This window comes from Scyliorhinus torazame, chromosome 7 (assembly GCF_047496885.1).
Source record: "Scyliorhinus torazame isolate Kashiwa2021f chromosome 7, sScyTor2.1, whole genome shotgun sequence".
Classification (NCBI taxonomy): domain Eukaryota; kingdom Metazoa; phylum Chordata; class Chondrichthyes; order Carcharhiniformes; family Scyliorhinidae; genus Scyliorhinus; species Scyliorhinus torazame.
Genome location: NC_092713.1, coordinates 125,320,812 through 125,339,086, shown reverse-complemented (window position 1 = coordinate 125,339,086; position 18,275 = coordinate 125,320,812). Strand labels below are relative to the sequence as shown.

The following is an 18,275-nucleotide window of genomic DNA, read 5'->3' as shown; positions in this document are numbered from 1 at the left end:
ATGTAATTATTCAAAAGATATGGCAAGTTTTACAGCCATGTGAAGGGTAAAAATTACTTCACTGTGCTACCACTCCAGGTCTGACTGTAACAGGGTTTTGTTGTGAGAGAGGATATAATTTGACAGTACTGCAGGAGACCCACTGTTTACCCGTTAAAATTGTAAAGAAATAGTCAAATATTTTTGAGCGGCACAGTGGTTAACACTGCTGCCTCACAGCGCTGAGGATCCAGTTTCGATCCCGGCCCCGGGTCACTGTCTGTCTGGAGTTTGCACATTCTCCCTGTGTCTGCGTGGGTCTCGCCCCCACAACCCAAAGATGTGCAGGCTAGGTGGGTTGGCCATGCTAAATTGCCCCTTAATTGGAAAAACAAATTGGGTACTCTAAATTTATTGAAAAAGATTTTCTGAGTTTGAATGAAAAGCTAGATTAGTTTATTGCAAATATTTAGTGAATTTAAAAAAACTAGGTAAATCGCAACTGTCCATACATTATACAGATTCCCATGGCACGTGAACGCCTCCACACACAACACACACTGGTATAGAGAGTAGAGTAAGAGAATAGGCTTAAAGTTTTCCCCCTCAATTTGTGAAGAAACTAAAACAAAGGAGTATATGGTTAACTGCCTCATGACTTGTTTTGGTATGTGGTGATTCTATGTTTTTTTTTGGAAACTTTTAAATTCTGTTTTTAACATTTTATACATAAAACAAAGCACAAAATGAAAAGAATAACAGAAGAACCCACCCTCCACCCTACCGACCAATTCTCATGACTCGAAGAATAACCCCCCCACTTTTGCAGTTGACGGTAATTTACAATGACTAATAAATAGACCAAATCTCTTATGGAACCCCCTTGAGGGGTTCAAGGTGAAATTCACCTTCTTAAGATTAAGGGGCTCCATCAGGTCCCCTAGTCACACTGAGGCACAGGGTGGAGAAGCTGACCTCCACACCCAACAGGACCTGCCTGCGAGCACTCTGCGAGATGAAGGCTAAACATCTTGCTCCAAGTGTAAGTTCGCTAACGTGCTGAAAAAAGATCTCCAAAATTTCTCCTACTTCGGGCAGGACCAGAACATATGAACATGGTTGGCTGGACCTCTCCCACACTGCTTGCAAATATCCTCCACCCCCTCGGCTCATCCTTGTGCACATCAGGTGTGCCCTGTGCATCACCTTTAACTGTATTAACCCCAGTCTTGCGCACTAAGTCGGGGCATTCACCCTCTGCCACACCTCACAACACAACCCCCTTCCTGCGCCGTACCCAGCTCCTCCTCCCACTTGGTCTTAATCCCCTCCACCGATGCTGAATCCGCCAGAATCCTCCCATAAAGCATTGAGATGGACCGAATCACCGGCAACATTCCCATCAACAACGGAGTGGGTAGTGTTACTGGAATCGTTGGGGAAAACCTTCCTTGCAAAATCCCTCGCCTGCATGCACCTACAGGCCTCCCCCAGTAGAATCCCAAATACCTCCATCAAGTCCTCCAAGCTCACCAACCGCCCTTCCAAGAACAAGTCCTTCATTTCCACCCCACCCCATCTCCTCTTATCCCCCAAATCTAGCATTCAATATCGCCAGCTCAAACACATTCTCGCATCGGCATCAGCCTCGACCCTGTCTCTAAAATGTTGCTGAAATTGCCTCCATATCATCAACATGGCCACCACCATTGGACTGCCTGAATAATTCCTTGGGGCAAACGGAAGCAGCGCCACTGCCTGCAATTCCAACCCGCCTCCATCCTCACCCACATTGCCTCCGGCTCCCTACCCCAGCCCCGCACCTTCTTAGCGTTCGATGCCCAATAATAATACATCAAATTCAACATAGCCAAGCCCCCTGACTGTCTCCCTCTCTGAAGCACCGTCTTCCGAATCCTTGCTACCGTACCTGCCCAGAGAAACCACAAAATCATCTGTTCCATCCCCATAAAAAATGCAAGAAGACCGGTAAGCACTGGAATAAAAATGAAAACTATGGCAAAACGTTCATCTTTACTGCCTGCATCCACCATGAAAATGATAGGGGGAGGCTGTCCTCTCAGCGAAGCTGAGAGTTATGTACAACTCCAACGACCAATTCTTTGAGACAGCGGAGCCGTTTGTGAGGGCTGAAGGATTGGGACTGAACTGAGTTTGGACTCTGACTTATATTGTGGTTGGGTGGGGATGGTTTGGGGATGGTGGGTTAATGGATCAGTATTTTTACCCTTTGGTAACCGGTTTGGTTGTTTCGAAGGGTTGGGTTTGGGGGGGTTTCTCTGTTGTTTTTTTGTGTTAGGTATGCTGGGACTGCAGTTCTTCAGAATATATATTTATGATTTGGAGGAAAGAACGACTGCGAGTATTGTGGCCAAATTTCGAATGATACAAAGGTGGGAGGGAAAGCAGGTTGTAAGGAGGATATAAGTAGTTTACAGAACGATATTGACAGGCTAAATGAGTGAACAGAAAATTGGTAAATGGAATTAGTCGTGGGAAAATGTGAGATTGTCCATTTTGGAAGAAAGAATGAGACTGCAGAAAGCTGTAGCACAGAGACTTTGGGGGTCTTTGTTCAAGAAACTCAGAAAGCTGGTACACAGGTGCAGAAGATAATAGGAGAGGCAAATTGATTGCTGGCTTTTATTTCCAGGGAGCTGGAATGTAGAAGTCGAGAGGTGTTGCTGACACTGTACAAGATACTAGTGAGGCCACATTTCGAATACTGTGTACAGTTTTGGTCCCCTTATTTATGGAAACATATATATTACTGGATGCAGTGCAGGGTAGGTTTACTAGGACGATGGGTGGTCCGAGTGGCCTCCTTCTGCACTGTAGGGATTTTATGATCCCCGGTATGGAGGGACAGCCATATGTGGAAAGATTGTACAGGTGAGTCTGTGCTCCTTGGAATTGAGATGCAAGAGAGGTGATATGATTGAAACATATTAGATTCTTCAGGGATTAGACCGGGTAAATGTTGGGTGGATGTTTCCACTCATGGGAGAGTGCAGGATCAGAAGGCATGTTTGCAGAATAGGAGAGTGCTCATGAGGAAGGATTTCTTCTCTGAAAAGAGTGGTGAATCTTTGGAATCGATATGTTTTTAATTAGTCGGGCAATTAAGGGGTGGTCTTTGTGCGTGTTAGAAATCATAGAATCTTCACAGTGCAGAAGGAGGCCACTTGGCTCATCAGGTCTGCACCAATCCCCTGAAAGAACCCCTCCCTCCCTCCCTCCTTCCCTCTTACCCCCTCCCTCCCTCCCTCTCCCTTCCTCCCTCTCCCTTCCTCCTTCCCTCTCCCTTCCTCCCTCTCCCCTCCTCCCTCTCCCCCCCTCTCCCCCTCTCTCCCTCCCCCTCTCCCCCTCCCTCCCTCGCTCACCCTCTCTTTCCTTCTTTCCCTCCCCCCTCGCTCTTTCCCTCCCCTCTCACTCTTTCCCTCCCCCTTCTTGTTCTTTCCCTCCCCCTCTCGTTCTTTCCCTCCCCTCTCTTTTTTTCCCTCCCCCCTCTCTTTCCCTCCCCCTCTCGTCCTTTTCCTCCCTCACTCGCTCTTTCCCTCCCCCTCTCACTCTTTTCCTCCCGCTCTTGCTCTTTCGCTCCCATGTCTTTCCCTGCCCCCTCCTCTTTCCCTCCCCCTCTCGCCCTTTCCCCTCCCCTCTCGCCCTTTCCCCTCCCCCTCGCTCTTTCCCCTCCCCCTCGCTCTTTCCCCTCCCCCTCGCTCTTTCCCCTCCCCCTCGCTCTTTCCCCTCCCCCTCGCTCTTTCCCCTCCCCCTCGCTCTTTCCCCTCCCCCTCGCTCTTTCCCCTCCCCCTCGCTCTTTCCCCTCCTCCTCGCTCTTTCCCCTCCCCCTCGCTCTTTCCCCTCCCCCTCGCTCTTTCCCCTCCCCCTCGCTCTTTCCCCTCCCCCTCGCTCTTTCCCCTCCCCCTCGCTCTTTCCCCTCCCCCTCGCTCTTTCCCCTCCCCCTCGCTCTTTCACCTCCCCTCGCTCTTTCCCCTCCCCCTCGCTCTTTCCCCTCCCCCTCGCTCTTTCCCCTCCCCCTCGCTCTTTCCCCTCCCCCTCGCTCTTTCCCCTCCCCCTCGCTCTTTCCCCTCCTCCTCGCTCTTTCCCCTCCCCCTCGCTCTTTCCCCTCCCCCTCGCTCTTTCCCCTCCCCCTCGCTCTTTCCCCTCCCCCTCGCTCTTTCCCCTCCCCCTCGCTCTTTCCCCTCCCCCTCGCTCTTTCCCCTCCCCCTCGCTCTTTCCCCTCCCCCTCGCTCTTTCCCCTCCCCTCGCTCTTTCCCCTCCCCCTCGCTCTTTCCCCTCCCCCTCGCTCTTTCCCCTCCCCCTCGCTCTTTCCCCTCCCCCTCGCTCTTTCCCCTCCCCCTCGCTCTTTCCCCTCCCCCCCCCTCGCTCTTTCCCTCCCCCCCTCGCTCTTTCCCTCCCCCTCGCTCTTTCCCTCCCCCTCGCTCTTTCCCTCCCCCTCGCTCTTTCCCTCCCCCTCGCTCTTTCCCTCCCCCTCGCTCTTTCCCTCCCCCTCGCTCTTTCCCTCCCCCTCGCTCTTTCCCTCCCCCTCGCTCTTTCCCTCCCCCTCGCTCTTTCCCTCCCCCTCGCTCTTTCCCTCCCCCTCGCTCTTTCCCTCCCCCTCGCTCTTTCCCTCCCCCTCGCTCTTTCCCTCCCCCTCGCTCTTTCCCTCCCCCCTCGCTCTTTCCCTCCCCCCTCGCTCTTTCCCTCCCCCCTCGCTCTTTCCCTCCCCCCTCGCTCTTTCCCTCCCCCCTCGCTCTTTCCCTCCCCCCTCGCTCTTTCCCTCCCCCCTCGCTCTTTCCCTCCCCCCTCGCTCTTTCCCTCCCCCCTCGCTCTTTCCCTCCCCCCTCGCTCTTTCCCTCCCCATTCGCTCTTTCCCTCCCCCCTCGCTCTTTCCCTCCCCCCTCGCTCTTTCCCTCCCCCCTCGCTCTTTCCCTCCCCCCTCGCTCTTTCCCTCCCCCCTCGCTCTTTCCCTCCCCCCTCGCTCTTTCCCTCCCCCCTCGCTCTTTCCCTCCCCCCTCGCTCTTTCCCTCCCCCTCGCTCTTTCCCTCCCCCTCGCTCTTTCCCTCCCCCTCGCTCTTTCCCTCCCCCTCGCTCTTTCCCTCCCCCTCGCTCTTTCCCTCCCCCTCGCTCTTTCCCTCCCCCCTCGCTCTTTCCCTCCCCCCTCGCTCTTTCCCTCCCCCCTCGCTCTTTCCCTCCCCCCTCGCTCTTTCCCTCCCCCCTCGCTCTTTCCCTCCCCCCTCGCTCTTTCCCTCCCCCCTCGCTCTTTCCCTCCCCCCTCGCTCTTTCCCTCCCCCCTCGCTCTTTCCCTCCCCCCTCGCTCTTTCCCTCCCCCCTCGCTCTTTCCCTCCCCCCTCGCTCTTTCCCTCCCCCCTCGCTCTTTCCCTCCCCCCTCGCTCTTTCCCTCCCCCTCGCCCTTTCCCTCCCCCCTCGCTCTTTCCCTCCCCCCTCGCTCTTTCCCTCCCCCCTCGCTCTTTCCCTCCCCCCTCGCTCTTTCCCTCCCCCCTCGCTCTTTCCCTCCCCCCTCGCTCTTTCCCTCCCCCCTCGCTCTTTCCCTCCCCCTCGCTCTTTCCCTCCCCCCTCGCTCTTTCCCTCCCCCCTCGCTCTTTCTCTCCCCCTCTCGCTCTTTCCCTCCCTCTCGCTCTTTCCCTTCCCCCTCGCTCTTTCCCTTCCCCCTCGCTCTTTCCCTCCCTCTCGCTCTTTCCCTCCCTCTTTCCCTTCCCCCTCGCTCTTTCCCTCTCCCCTCTCCCCCTCCCACCTCTCCCTCTCTCCCTCCCACCTCACTCTCTCCCACCCCCCTCACTCTCCCCCTCCCCTCCCCCTCACTCTCCCCCTCACTCTCCCCCTCCCCTCCCCCTCACTCTCCCCCTCCCCCTCACTCTCCCCCTCTCCCCTCCCCCCTCTCACTCTCTCATCCCCCTCTCGCTCTCTCCCTCCCCCTCTCGCTCTCTCCCTCCCCCTCTCGCTCTCTCCCTCCCCCTCTCGCTCTCTCCCTCCCCCTCTCGCTCTCTCCCTCCCCCTCTCGCTCTCTCCCTCCCCCTCTCGCTCTCTCCCTCCCCCTCTCGCGCTCTCCCTCCCCCTCTCGCTCTCTCCCTCCCCCTCTCGCTCTCTCCCTCCCTCTCTCGCTCTCTCCCTCCCTCTCTCGCTCTTTCCCTCCCTCTCTCGCTCTTTCCCTCCCCCTCGCTCTTTCCCTCCCCCTCGCTCTTTCCCTCCCCCTCGCTCTTTCCCTCCCCCTCGCTCTTTCCCTCCCCCCTCGCTCTTTCCCTCCCCCTTCGCTCTTTCCCTCCCCCCTCGCTCTTTCCCTCCCCCTCGCTCTTTCCCTCCCCCCTCGCTCTTTCCCTCCCCCCTCGCTCTTTCCCTCCCCATTCGCTCTTTCCCTCCCCCTCGCTCTTTCCCTCCCCCCTCGCTCTTTCCCTCCCCCCTCGCTCTTTCCCTCCCCCTCGCTCTTTCCCTCCCCCCTCGCTCTTTCCCTCCCCCCTCGCTCTTTCCCTCCCCCCTCGCTCTTTCCCTCCCCCCTCGCTCTTTCCCTCCCCCCTCGCTCTTTCCCTCCCCCCTCGCTCTTTCCCTACCCCCTCGCTCTTTCCCTCCCCCCTCGCTCTTTCCCTCCCCCCTCGCTCTTTCCCAGCCCCCTCGCTCTTTCCCTCCCCCTCTCGCTCTTTCCCTCCCCCTCTCGCTCTTTCCCTCCCCCTCTCGCTCTTTCCCTCCCCCCTCTCGCTCTTTCCCTCCCTCTCGCTCTTTCCCTCCCTCTTTCCCTTCCCCCTCGCTCTTTCCCTCTCCCCTCTCCCCCTCCCACCTCTCCCTCTCACCTCACTCTCTCCCACCCCCCTCACTCTCCCCCTCCCCCTCACTCTCCCCCTCACTCTCCCCCTCCCCCTCACTCTCCCCCTCTCCCCCTCCCCCTCTCACTCTCTCATCCCCCTCTCGCTCTCTCCCTCCCCCTCTCGCTCTCTCCCTCCCCCTCTCGCTCTCTCCCTCCCCGTCTCGCTCTCTCCCTCCCCCTCTCGCTCTCTCCCTCCCCCTCTCGCTCTCTCCCTCCCCCTCTCGCTCTCTCCCTCCCCCTCTCGCGCTCTTCCTCCCCCTCTCGCTCTCTCCCTCCCTCTCTCGCTCTCTCCCTCCCTCTCTCGCTCTTTCACTCCCTCTCTCGCTCTTTCCCTCCCCCTCGCTCTTTCCCTCCCCCTCGCTCTTTCCCTCCCCCTCGCTCTTTCCCTCCCCCTCGCTCTTTCCCTCCCCCTCGCTCTTTCCCTCCCCCTCGCTCTTTCCCTCCCCCTCGCTCTTTCCATCCCCCTCGCTCTTTCCCCCCCTCGCTCTTTCCCTCTCCCTCGCTCTTTCCCTCCCCCTCGCTCTTTCCCTCTCCCTCGCTCTTTCCCTCTCCCTCGCTCTTTCCCTCCCCCCTTGCACTTTCCCTCCCCCTCTCGCTCTTTCCCTCCCGCTATCGCTCTTTCCCTCCCTCTTTCCCTCCCCCTCTCTCTCCCTCCCCCCTCTCTCTCCCTCCCCCCCTCTCTCCCTCCCCCCCTCTCTCCCTCCCCCCTCTCGCTCCCTCCCCTCTCGCTCTCTCCCCCCCTCTCGCTCTCTCCCCCCTCTCGCTCTCTCCCTCCCCCTCTCGCGCTCTCCCGCCCCCTCTCGCGCTGTCCCGCCCCCTCTCGCTCTCTCCCTCCCCCCTCTCGCTCTCTCCCTTCCCCTCTCGCTCTCTCCCTCCCCCTCTCGCTCTCTCCCTCTCCCCCTCTCGCTCTCTCCCTCCCCCCTCACACAGGCAGTCACCCAGGGCCATAATGGAACCCTGGTCCCTGGCGCTGAGGGGTCACAGTGCTACCCTCTACTGTTTAAGATCAGCCATGATTTTATTAAATGGCGGAGCACGCTCTAAGGGCTAAATGGTCTACTCTTCCATTTCTTATGGTCTATTGTGATGATCGCTAATGTGAAGAAAATGTATTTCGTCCAACTACTTACCAGACAAATTGATTTAATTTTAATTTTAAAGTCCAGCCAGTTGAGCTTTATTGCTTTTCTGTTTTCTAGTATTTGCCAAACATGGTGCAAAATTAAACTGATTTTGAACTTTTCATGCATACTTTGAATGTCCTCATGCATACAAAAACTTCTGTTCAGTGTTATCACCGCAGAACTGCAGTCAGCCTTGCACTATGCATACCTTGTCCGAGTCTGGGATCCTGGGCCTGCTGTGACTGTGACAGCTGCAGTTCAGAATCCTTTGTGGTGATGTGATGAAAGATGCATTCTGAATGTTGACTTAAAGCGACATTGTTGTGCATTTCTGTTGTACCAGACAGAAGTTGTCTGTAAATTAACAAACTGATATCGTTAACATGGACGGAAAAATGAATGTCACAGAATCGTAGCATTCTTACAGTGCAGAAGGAGGTCATTTGGCTCATCAAGTCTGCACCAACCCTCTGAAAGAGCACCCTATCCAGGCCTAATCCCCTGCCATATCCCTGTAACCCCACCTTACCACAGGAGGAGCCTGAGGAGGTCCTGCCTGTCGATGATCCTGGTGGCGGGATCAAGGCAGGCCCTGGGTTGGTTGGTGGGCCCGCGTCGCCCGCTGCACAGTGTGGTGGAGGATTCGGGCCCAGAGGGCGACTGTCCGAAGGCTATCAGCCACCCAGTGTCGGGAACAGAGGGTGCACATGAGGCTCTCTGCAATGAGGTGCAGGGCTCACTCGTGCCTGACACTGTCGCCCCTCACCCCCTCTGGGGGACCCCTGGAATCTGGCACATCATAATTGAAGGCTCTTTTGTTTTTCTGCCTCTGTAGATAGTTCACAAAGTGTCCTATTGCCCCCCGCCCCCCCCAACACCCTCCTTTCCCCTCTCTCCCCACCACTCCCCTTCCTTTCCCTTCTGTTGCTCCAGAGGCGAGGGTATCTGGTCTCTCCAGCGCAAAGTTTAGTGCTTATACCATTTGTTTTTTGTACAATTGTGTTGTGAACTGTTTCAATAATCAGAATATCCTACCCCCCCTCGTACGTTGGTACTGAGGGGAGGGTACCCTGTTTCTCCAACACAAAATTAGCGTTTGTACGTTTGGCCTTGTATATATTTTTTTACTGTTTTAATAAAAAGATATGGCCAATCTACCTAATCTGCACATCTTTGGATTGGCGAGGAAATCAGAACAGCTGAAGGAAACCCACTAAGACACGGGAGAAAGTGCAACTCCACACAGAGTCAGCCATGGTCGGAATCGAGCCCGGGTCCCTGGCGCTGTGAGGCAGCAGTGCTAACCACTGTGCCAAAATTTTGACAGTAACTATTTTGAACCATTTGAAAAATCTTTCGAGCAAGTGCAGACAAGTTTGCATGATGTCACTGTTTCGATGCACTGAAAATGGCCTCCGTTTATATACAAGAATTTGTACTGTGTGAATTGGGAATGCTTGCTGAGAATGTCCCTTTAAAGGACACCTCACCAAGGATTTGCTTTTGGCATGGGAAACATGCCCAAATGAAACAGCTGAAAGTATTTGTCAATGGTGATAGCAGTAACATGAGTTGGTTATTTTATTTTAGGAGTGTTTGGAAACTTTCATCACATCACAATTTGTGTTTAAAATTCTGTAAAAGATCATAATTAACTATTGTTTCTGATACCATTTTAATTTTATTCTGCAGACTCTCTTAGTTCGGTAACATAGACTGTACACAGATGTTGCTGTAATTGTTTTATCTTGCTATCCTCCGTGTATGACAACATTGTATTTAATCATACCAATTTGACTTTGGAACCTTGTGGTTGAGGCAAAATGTAAATGTCATTTTGTTTGAAAGACTGAGTTGGTGGTAATGATGTAATGATATCCTTCAGTAATTGGAATGGGCTCAGTTTATAATGCAATGGAGTTCAGTGAGCAATGTAGTTTATCATGCAATGTGCACCAGAAGGAAGCCAACGATACTCTTATTATGGAGTCCAAAATGTTGGATGGAATTTGTGTTACAAAGGCACACAAACTGTAATTTTTCTAAAGTCTGATCTTAATGCAGAAGAGTGTTTTTCAAATTACTGAAGTTATGATTGAAAACCTTCTGCAATATTGACCTTTGTTAGACAAATAAACTCAACAAGAACTATCCCATTGTCCACTGCATTGTAACGGTAAATGTTTGGTGCATGTTGCAATCCGGAGTTCTTCAAAACACTCTTTCCCTAAAACAGTATAACAGTTTGGCTGTACAGTACCTGTTGTGGGGGGGGGGGGGGGGGGGGGGTTGCTGATCCTGTTAATGGAACACAGTGTAACTTGATCTGCTTCAATTCAATTCTGGGAGTTAACAGATCATCTATCAAGATGTGACTCAGAGGTCATTTGTCAGAAGCACAGTGTTCAGCAATGTGAGCGGAACACTTGTGGAAATGAATAGTTCATAAAGGCTCCCATACAAACGCAGACTTTGCTTCTGTTCCAGTAAGTGTGAACTTTTGAGTTGTGTTGTAACTCCGGCATTTAGAAATGTTCTGTAAACTAAGCAGTAAAACGTTGGAAAATGTGAGAGTTTCTGCAGGTTCAAAAATATATTTAATTGCGGTATACAGATACTGTCCATATAGAATTCCGGTTTCCAAAACCAGATAATGTCAGATAATATATTAGTAAATTTCATGTGAAATCAGTACATTTAATTTCTGTGTACAAAATATTTTATTGTAAGCTACTGTGTGTAAGTGCTTAGTTCAATTTTTGTTATTAATTGAAAGCGATATTTCAACTGTCTTTTGACACAGGAGATTCATTTTCAAACTGAACGAAACACATAACATTTTGCTGATGCTGGAAATTTTAAGTGAATTGAATGGTTAAAGTGAGGCACTTAAATATGCGAGAGAAATAGGGGTGAGGCCTAGGGGCGACCTATAATTGTCACAGCAAAATCATAGCTCTGTAGAGATCTACCATGCGAATCTAGTGGCATTGGCGACACTAAAACTCAGTAGAAATTTGAGTTAAAACTTCTCGAGTGCAAATAAGAATAGTTTATTGCCTCTATTTGATTACAATTGAGAGTCACTTAAATCTTATTCTCTAATAAGTCCGGCTAGCAAAAAGGACTTAAAGAGAAGCAACTTGTACACAATTTAACTTTGAAAATAATACAGAAATGGTTTATTGCTTACGGCATAACAGCTTGCATTTACTTCAAGAGTTAGAGTGGAAAAGTGAAAAATGGAGATAGCGAATAGTTTCAATCGAAGTATAGAATGATCCGGATAAAGATGACCGTACGGACCTTCACGGTTATAGGAAATCATATCAGTCTTTCGCCATCTATCTACACCTCTAAGTCATCCTAATTGGTTTGGGTTAGAATCAAATGAGTTTGATTAGCTGTCAATCTTTTATGTGCAACATTAGCTTTAAATGTTTCATGTCTGAATACTTGTGCATGTTATGGAATGCAATTCTGTGCTGCTATCACGACCAGTTTAAACTGGACTTCTGCTGACTTAGCTGTAAGCCACATTGTAGATAATAGCGCCTTAATGTTGCTATGGTGCCTGCCCTGTCCTTGGATTGATATCTGGTACGGCTTGTGTTTTAATGTCACACTGTCTTGCAAATGTATTTGCTAGCTCAGTAAAAGTGCTGTTTTAATCTATAATGGAATTCTGCTGTTTCATGCTGTTTTGTGTCTGTATGATTTGAGATGGCCTGTGGTTATGAGTGAATGTAAAATGGGTATTTAATGTCTGGGGCTTAATATTTAGCTAAATAGCTGTATTAGAAAATAGTTGGTTTCTACAAGCTCTCAATTAAGGTTTGGGAGGTGATGGAAAGTGAAGCGTGGAGTGGAGCCAGACGCACTGCTGCAGTGAGCAGAACTGTGGATTTAATGTTTGGATGATCGTGATGGGTGATTATTGAAATTTAGTGTTTATTAGGGAATGGTGTTTAAAAATTGAGTTGATGCATTCAAAAGTGGTTGATTTATGCAATTGGCTCAATCTTATTGCTGTATTCTAGTAACTGAAGATAGTGGCAAAATGAATATGCATTTTAAACTTGTGCAGAGGAAATCTAGCTGGTCTTTGTGTACTGATGTTGTAGTCTGAAAGGTGGTAAGCACCTGGTAAGAAATTTCTCATTGCAGAGACCAAGTAGCTTTGTCAACATGGGAACAGGAGGGAAAGTAACATGAAGCATCATCAGGATAATGGTGGATTGAATCTTTCCAGGAAGATGAAGCAGAAAGTTGGTTGGAGTAAGTCATTAATGTTGGAAAATTAGCTACAGATCATAGTGATCTATCTCGGGCCAGTATGGAAAAACAATAATGAAGAGGTCATAAGTGGAGCTGCATTTGAGTAGTGATTGTGCTTTTATTGTCTGAACACGAATCACATAGTGTGAGTGTAAGCAGGTCAGAATTTGTTTGAGACCAAATTGGGTTATTTCTTGTTGCCTTTTTAAATTCTCCCTTATCAGTGACTTGGACCTAGTTCTCTACAAGTGTTCTTAGCAGCCAGTTGTTGGGCAGTGACATTCTATCAGGTTTTAATGAATGCCTCTTTTCAGCACTGTTCCAGATTAAGACATTTTTAAACAATGCTATATTGTTTATGGTGAAAAGCTATTGTTCGGTTCATAAAATAGCGAGGTTTGAATTGAAACTAAGCTAGGTTTGAATTGAAACTAAGCTAGGTTTTAATTGAAACTAATGTATTACCAAATATTGGAGGCAATTTATGTTGAGTAGTGAATATACTCCAATGAAAAGATATCTGTTGTGACATTCTGACATGGCTGGGATTCTCTGTTTTGAGTCCGCCCTGCTACCGTTGCTAGTGAGGACGGAGAAATGGCACTCCGGTAAATCTCCCATTCACTGCAGTAGGACTGGGGAATCCGCTGCTGTGAATGGATGGAGAATTCCGCCTTCAAGGTACAAACATAAGAAAGCCAATTGTCATATTTTAATACAATTTGCCTAGAAACCGTTATTACTTTAAATTAATTATATGCCCAAATAACAACAATGAAGCAATTTGGAGATTTGCTCTCTGCTTTTTGACAAATATTAAGAAGTAATTTCTCATTCAGAGAACAAAACCTCAGCCATACGTTTTGAAAGTGACTGACAGTACCCAGTTGTACTTTCCCTAGGCACTGATGGATGCTGTGTTTTGTCAGCTTTCTTTTTGACTTGCTTTTGTAATTAACTGAATTACTGAAGAGTGAAGAAATGAAATCAACACGGGTGACACCAATGTTTCCATATTTTCATGAAAGATTCCAAGTCCATGGCTTGATCATTACGGCATTTGGAAAGCCATCAGGGCAAAATCAACATTCTCATTATAAGTTATTAGTTTTTACACATTTGTTTAATGAGAAAATACTACCCATTAACTACCACTATAATTCCTATCTTGAAATTTAAAGGGTACATTTGTTGTGTTAAAACGTAGTTGAATGTGTTCCGTAGTATTTTAATTGAGCTTCATTTACAGATTATAATTATAAATGGACTTTGATCTTATCATTCAAATACCATAAATGCTTGTTACATAGTCAATACTGTGGTATTGCTATGTTTATTCTAAAAGTCAACAGCTGCCCCTCTAGTAAGAAACTGACATCTAGTTGACAAGAACTTCTAGCATTTAAATTGTGTTAGGAATAGACTTGTAAGAATGTTTTGAAAATAGCTTGTAAATTGGGTTGAGACGTTTTTATAACTTGCTCATGACTTGATCACTCTGGAATAGAATTTACTCCATAATCATCGGGTTAAGAGTTTTATTCCAACTTGCTGTATATACTGAAATGTTTGCCATTAAACAAAGCACTTCCAGCATTTTTATTTTTATTGAAGATTTCCAACATTTGAAATTTTTTTAGAAATGCAAGAACATTTTTTATTTCAGAACATTTTTATGGTTCAAATATTTTTTAAACTTCCCATGTATTTCCTTTTCCTTTTTATCTGCCCTTTCGAATGCATAACAATGATCTAATTAGGTATGCTGTCATCATGAGACATGACCCTCCTTTTGACTGCAGGTCTATGTAGCTATGATGTCTTCTGCAGTAGGTTTCATTTCAAATTTTACAGACATGTTTTTTGGATTATTGCGTACAACTGACGACATTGACACGCACATCAATTTGGTCATTGTTCACAGTACAAAAGAGCGATTTACAGATCAGATTTCAAACCATGTATTTGTACTGTATAAGCCGTTTCCTTTTCATATCATGTATTTGTTTGGATTACAAAAACAATCCTTGGTACCCTTCCAAAGAATAACATTTTCTAGACTCCGGCCCGGATTTCGTAATCAGCAGTAAAGTGATGGCGCTTGTAACTGACCTTGAAGAAAGTTGTCCACAAAGATCTAGTGATGTCAGAGGCATCGACTTTTCCCTTTGCTGATGTTGTTTGATTCTGGCGCCAAGTTGGGGAGACCTCCAGGCATAACCCAGGCCAATATCAATAATCATAGAATCCCTACAGTCCAGAAGGAGGCCATTTGGCCCATCAAGTTTACGAAAGAGCACTCTACCCAGGTCGAACCCCCCCCCCCCCCCCCCCCCCGCTCACCCCGTCCTATCCCCGTAACCTAACCTTCACATCCCTGGACGATAAGGGTCAATTTAGCATGGCCAATCCATATGACCTGCACATCTTTGGACTGTTGGAGGAAACCTGAGCACCCGGAGGAAACCCATGCAGACACAGGAAGAACGTGCAAATTCTACACCGTCATCCAAGGTCTGAATCGGGTCCCTGGTGCTGTGAAGAAGCATTGTTAACCACTGTGCCACGTTACTGCCCATAATCTCAACTCTGCTGCCATTTTACTGATTGGTCAATTTCTGTGACAATGAGTTTATAGATGTCACTTAAAATTTTAGTAAATATCAGAAATGAATAATGTTGATACGACTGATTTGTATGCAAATTTTGCAGAATTGAAAGGATAGGATGGATTGTAGGCCTTCGTGTCATCGCTCGAGTTATCATCCTGTGGTCAGTTATAAGTCTCATTCCTTTTCATCCTGTTGACCTGTAATGTTGCTTACTGATCTCAAATTAATTTCTTCCTGTTTTATTCATTTCTGAACGAACAAAGGTATACATTAGTCATTTGCATTTAGATTATGCCAAAAATGTACAAAACAAATCTGAGTTTCATTGAGCTGTTTTGAGAAATAGAAGCTGTGTCAGGTAGGAATAGCATAAAGTTTAGAGAAAGAATTGAGTTTTAAGGTGTGCCTACAGGAGAAGAAACACATGGCGAGTTAGAAATCCAAATTGTAAGACTGACACAAGAGAAGGCACAACTGCAAGGAGTGAAGCAAGTTAAGGAGACTGTCCTAGAGTCGGGAGTCAGAGGAACAAAGGAGTTCACGAAGGATTGTAGATTTGCAGATAAGATGGGGCAATAATATAGATATAGATGAAGATTTTAAGTTTGAGGTATTGCTGAATTAGAAGTTAATGTCTATGAGATTAGGGATAATATGTAAGTGGGATTTGGGGCAGGTATGGTTTTGAGTGGCAGTGTTTTGAATGTACGGCGATTTATGAACGCAGTAAGGTTGGGAGGCCAGCAACGTCAGTATTGGAATAGTGAAGTTGTTAAATATATACATAGAGATTTTAAGTAGCAAATGGGCTGAGATCCACATAGAGATAGGAATTGGAGGTGGAAATAGATAATGAGGAGGATGCAAGGCCAGCATTGTTTTGCGGTTGAATTGGACATGTGATGTGCAGTCAACCTGGTAAAAGCTTGTATGTTGGCCAAGAACATTGATAGAGTTACAGGTGAGGAGTGGGGTGTGTGATGGCTTCATTTTTTCCAACATTTAGTTAGGGCGCTTTAAAAACTGGATGACAGATATTTAAAAAAAAAATTTATATTCCAACGTTTTCCATTTTATACATAACACCAAAACAACACCCCCAATCAGCAACTAACAGTTAGCCAGCTGTTTGAAATCTAAGATAATCAGCTACCACCTTCGGTAGAACCCCACAATTGTTTCCCTCATGATGTACTTGACTTTCTTCAAGTGTAGACTCTCCATCAGATCACTACCACTCTGAGGCATTGGGTGGAGAAGCTGACCTCCATCACATAATCCGAGCAATTAGCGAGGCGAAGGTCAGGACATCGGCCCCCGCCCCTGACTGCAAATCCAGCAAGTCTGATACCCCAGATATGACCACTAATAAACAGGACTCCATTTCAATTTTCAGAATCACCCACATGATGCTAAAGGAGACCCAGAACCTCATGAGCTTAGAACACGACCAGAACATTTGCACATGGTTAGCCGGACCTCCCCCACAACGCTCGTACTTGTCCTCCACTCCTGTGAAAAATGTGCTCATCCTCGACCTAGTCATACAAGCACTATACACTACCTTAAGCTGTATTAAACCAGGCCTCGCACAAGAGGATGTGGTGTTCACCCTCCGCAGGGCCTCACTCCACACCCCATCCTCCAGCACCAGCCCCAACTCCTCCTCCCACGTGGCCGTAACCACCTCCACCGATACTGCATCTTCAGCCATAATGCTTCTATAGGTACCTGAGGTACTACCCTCCTGCAACCCTGCAAAAAAAAAAAAAAAAAAAAAAAAGAACCCTCTCCATCAACAAGATTGGCGGCACCACAGGGCATGTCGGAAAGATCCATTTTGCAAAATTGCAACTTGCAGTCAGACCACAAGAGCTCAAATTTCTCCGACATCATAGATCATCATAGAATTTACAGTGCAGGAGGAGGCCACTCGGCCCATCGAATCTGCACCGGCCCCTGGAAAGAGCACCCCACCCAAGCCCACTCCCCCACCCCATCCCCGCAACCCAGTATCCCAATCTAACCTTTTTGGACACGAAAGAGCATTCAACCCAGGTCCACTCCCCCGTTCACCATGCCCTATCCCCGTAACCTAACCTGCACATCCCTGGACGATAAGGGTCAATTTAGCATGGCCAATCCACATAACCTGCACATCTTTGGACTGTGGAGGAAACCAGAGTACCCGGAGGAAACCCACGCAAACACGAGGAGAACGTGTGGACTCCTCTCAGTGACCCAAGCCGGGAATCGAACCTGGGACCCTAGAGCTGGAGCATATTCTCCAAACTCTCAAACCGTCCTCGAGAATAGATCCCCCATTCCTTCCAATCCCATGGGGTGGAAAGAGATGGAACATTAATCAGCTCCAGAGGTGATGGGAGGTTTGTGCTTGGGAAGAAGATTTATCATAAGAAACATGAGCAGGGGTAGGCCATTCTGGCCATTGAGCCTGCTCTGTTATTCAATAAGATGATGACTGATCTGATTGTGGCCTTCACTCATGCAAGTACCTATGGATGAAGTCTATTTGAGAGTTTCTTGGCAACGGTTTCACTACAACATAGAAAGAAACATAGAAAATGGGAGCAGAAGTAAGCCCATATCGCCTGCTCGGCCATTAATTTTTATCATGGCTGATCATCCAATCAATAGCCTGATTTCCCCCCACGTGTCATCCTTTGATCCCTTTCGCCCCAAGAGCTATATATAGCGCATTGAAAACATACATTGTTTTGGCCTCAACTACTTACTGAAGCAGTGAATTCCACAGGCTTACCACACTCTGGGTGAAGAAATTTCGCTTAGTCTCAGCCCTAAATGGACTACCCGGGATCCTCTCGTTGTGAACTCCACCTCCATCGAGTACACACTTCCTGCACCTATGAGAAATTAATAAATTCTTTACCCGTCAGTCTGGCCTCAATAAAACTCGAGATGGATTTCTAGGCATAGCATTAGTTATTTTTATTTGACTTTCAAGTCTGACTCGTTTCTCAGAACCAAGACACAAGCTGCCTCTTAGGTCTACAGAATCGAGTGATTCTCAAGAACAAAGAAATCTCTACCAACACATTCAAATGGCATCAAGTTTCACATAAACGATTCCCATAGGTCATCCTATACCCCTCCTGACCTGGCCATACATCCTAATTGGCTCACTTCTCATCCCTTCCCCTGGCCTCTTGGCCTCTTATTACCCAGCATCCTTTTCTCCTCATACTCTAAACACCCCATCCCCCCCTCCTTTGCCATGCTGTCTGAAATCCTTTGCTTGTGAACTAACATGAATTAGACCGGCCTATATCTACATTACAGTAACTAATATCTTTAAAGTAACTATTTTATATCACATTCATCATTCCCTCCTTTTATCATTTCATGAAAACCTAGCTATTCAATCCATAGCTACGGCCCCTCATCTAAAAAGATTTGTCGCTG

General features: G+C 48.3%; 1 protein-coding gene across 9 annotated transcripts in view; it reads left to right on the top strand.

Annotated features, from left to right (window-relative positions):
- The window catches only part of nek7 (NIMA-related kinase 7), a 353,502-nt gene that overhangs the window by 55,068 nt on the left and 280,159 nt on the right, over window positions 1-18,275 (top strand). For 2 of the 9 annotated variants that reach the window (XM_072511458.1, XM_072511451.1), the window contains exon 1: window positions 10,341-10,427. The exons of the other annotated variants lie outside the window; for them this stretch is intronic. The gene's annotated coding sequence lies outside the window, so the exon portion shown is untranslated. Of the gene's footprint in view, window positions 1-10,340; window positions 10,428-18,275 lie in introns of those variants that run through there. 9 annotated transcript variants of the gene reach the window in all.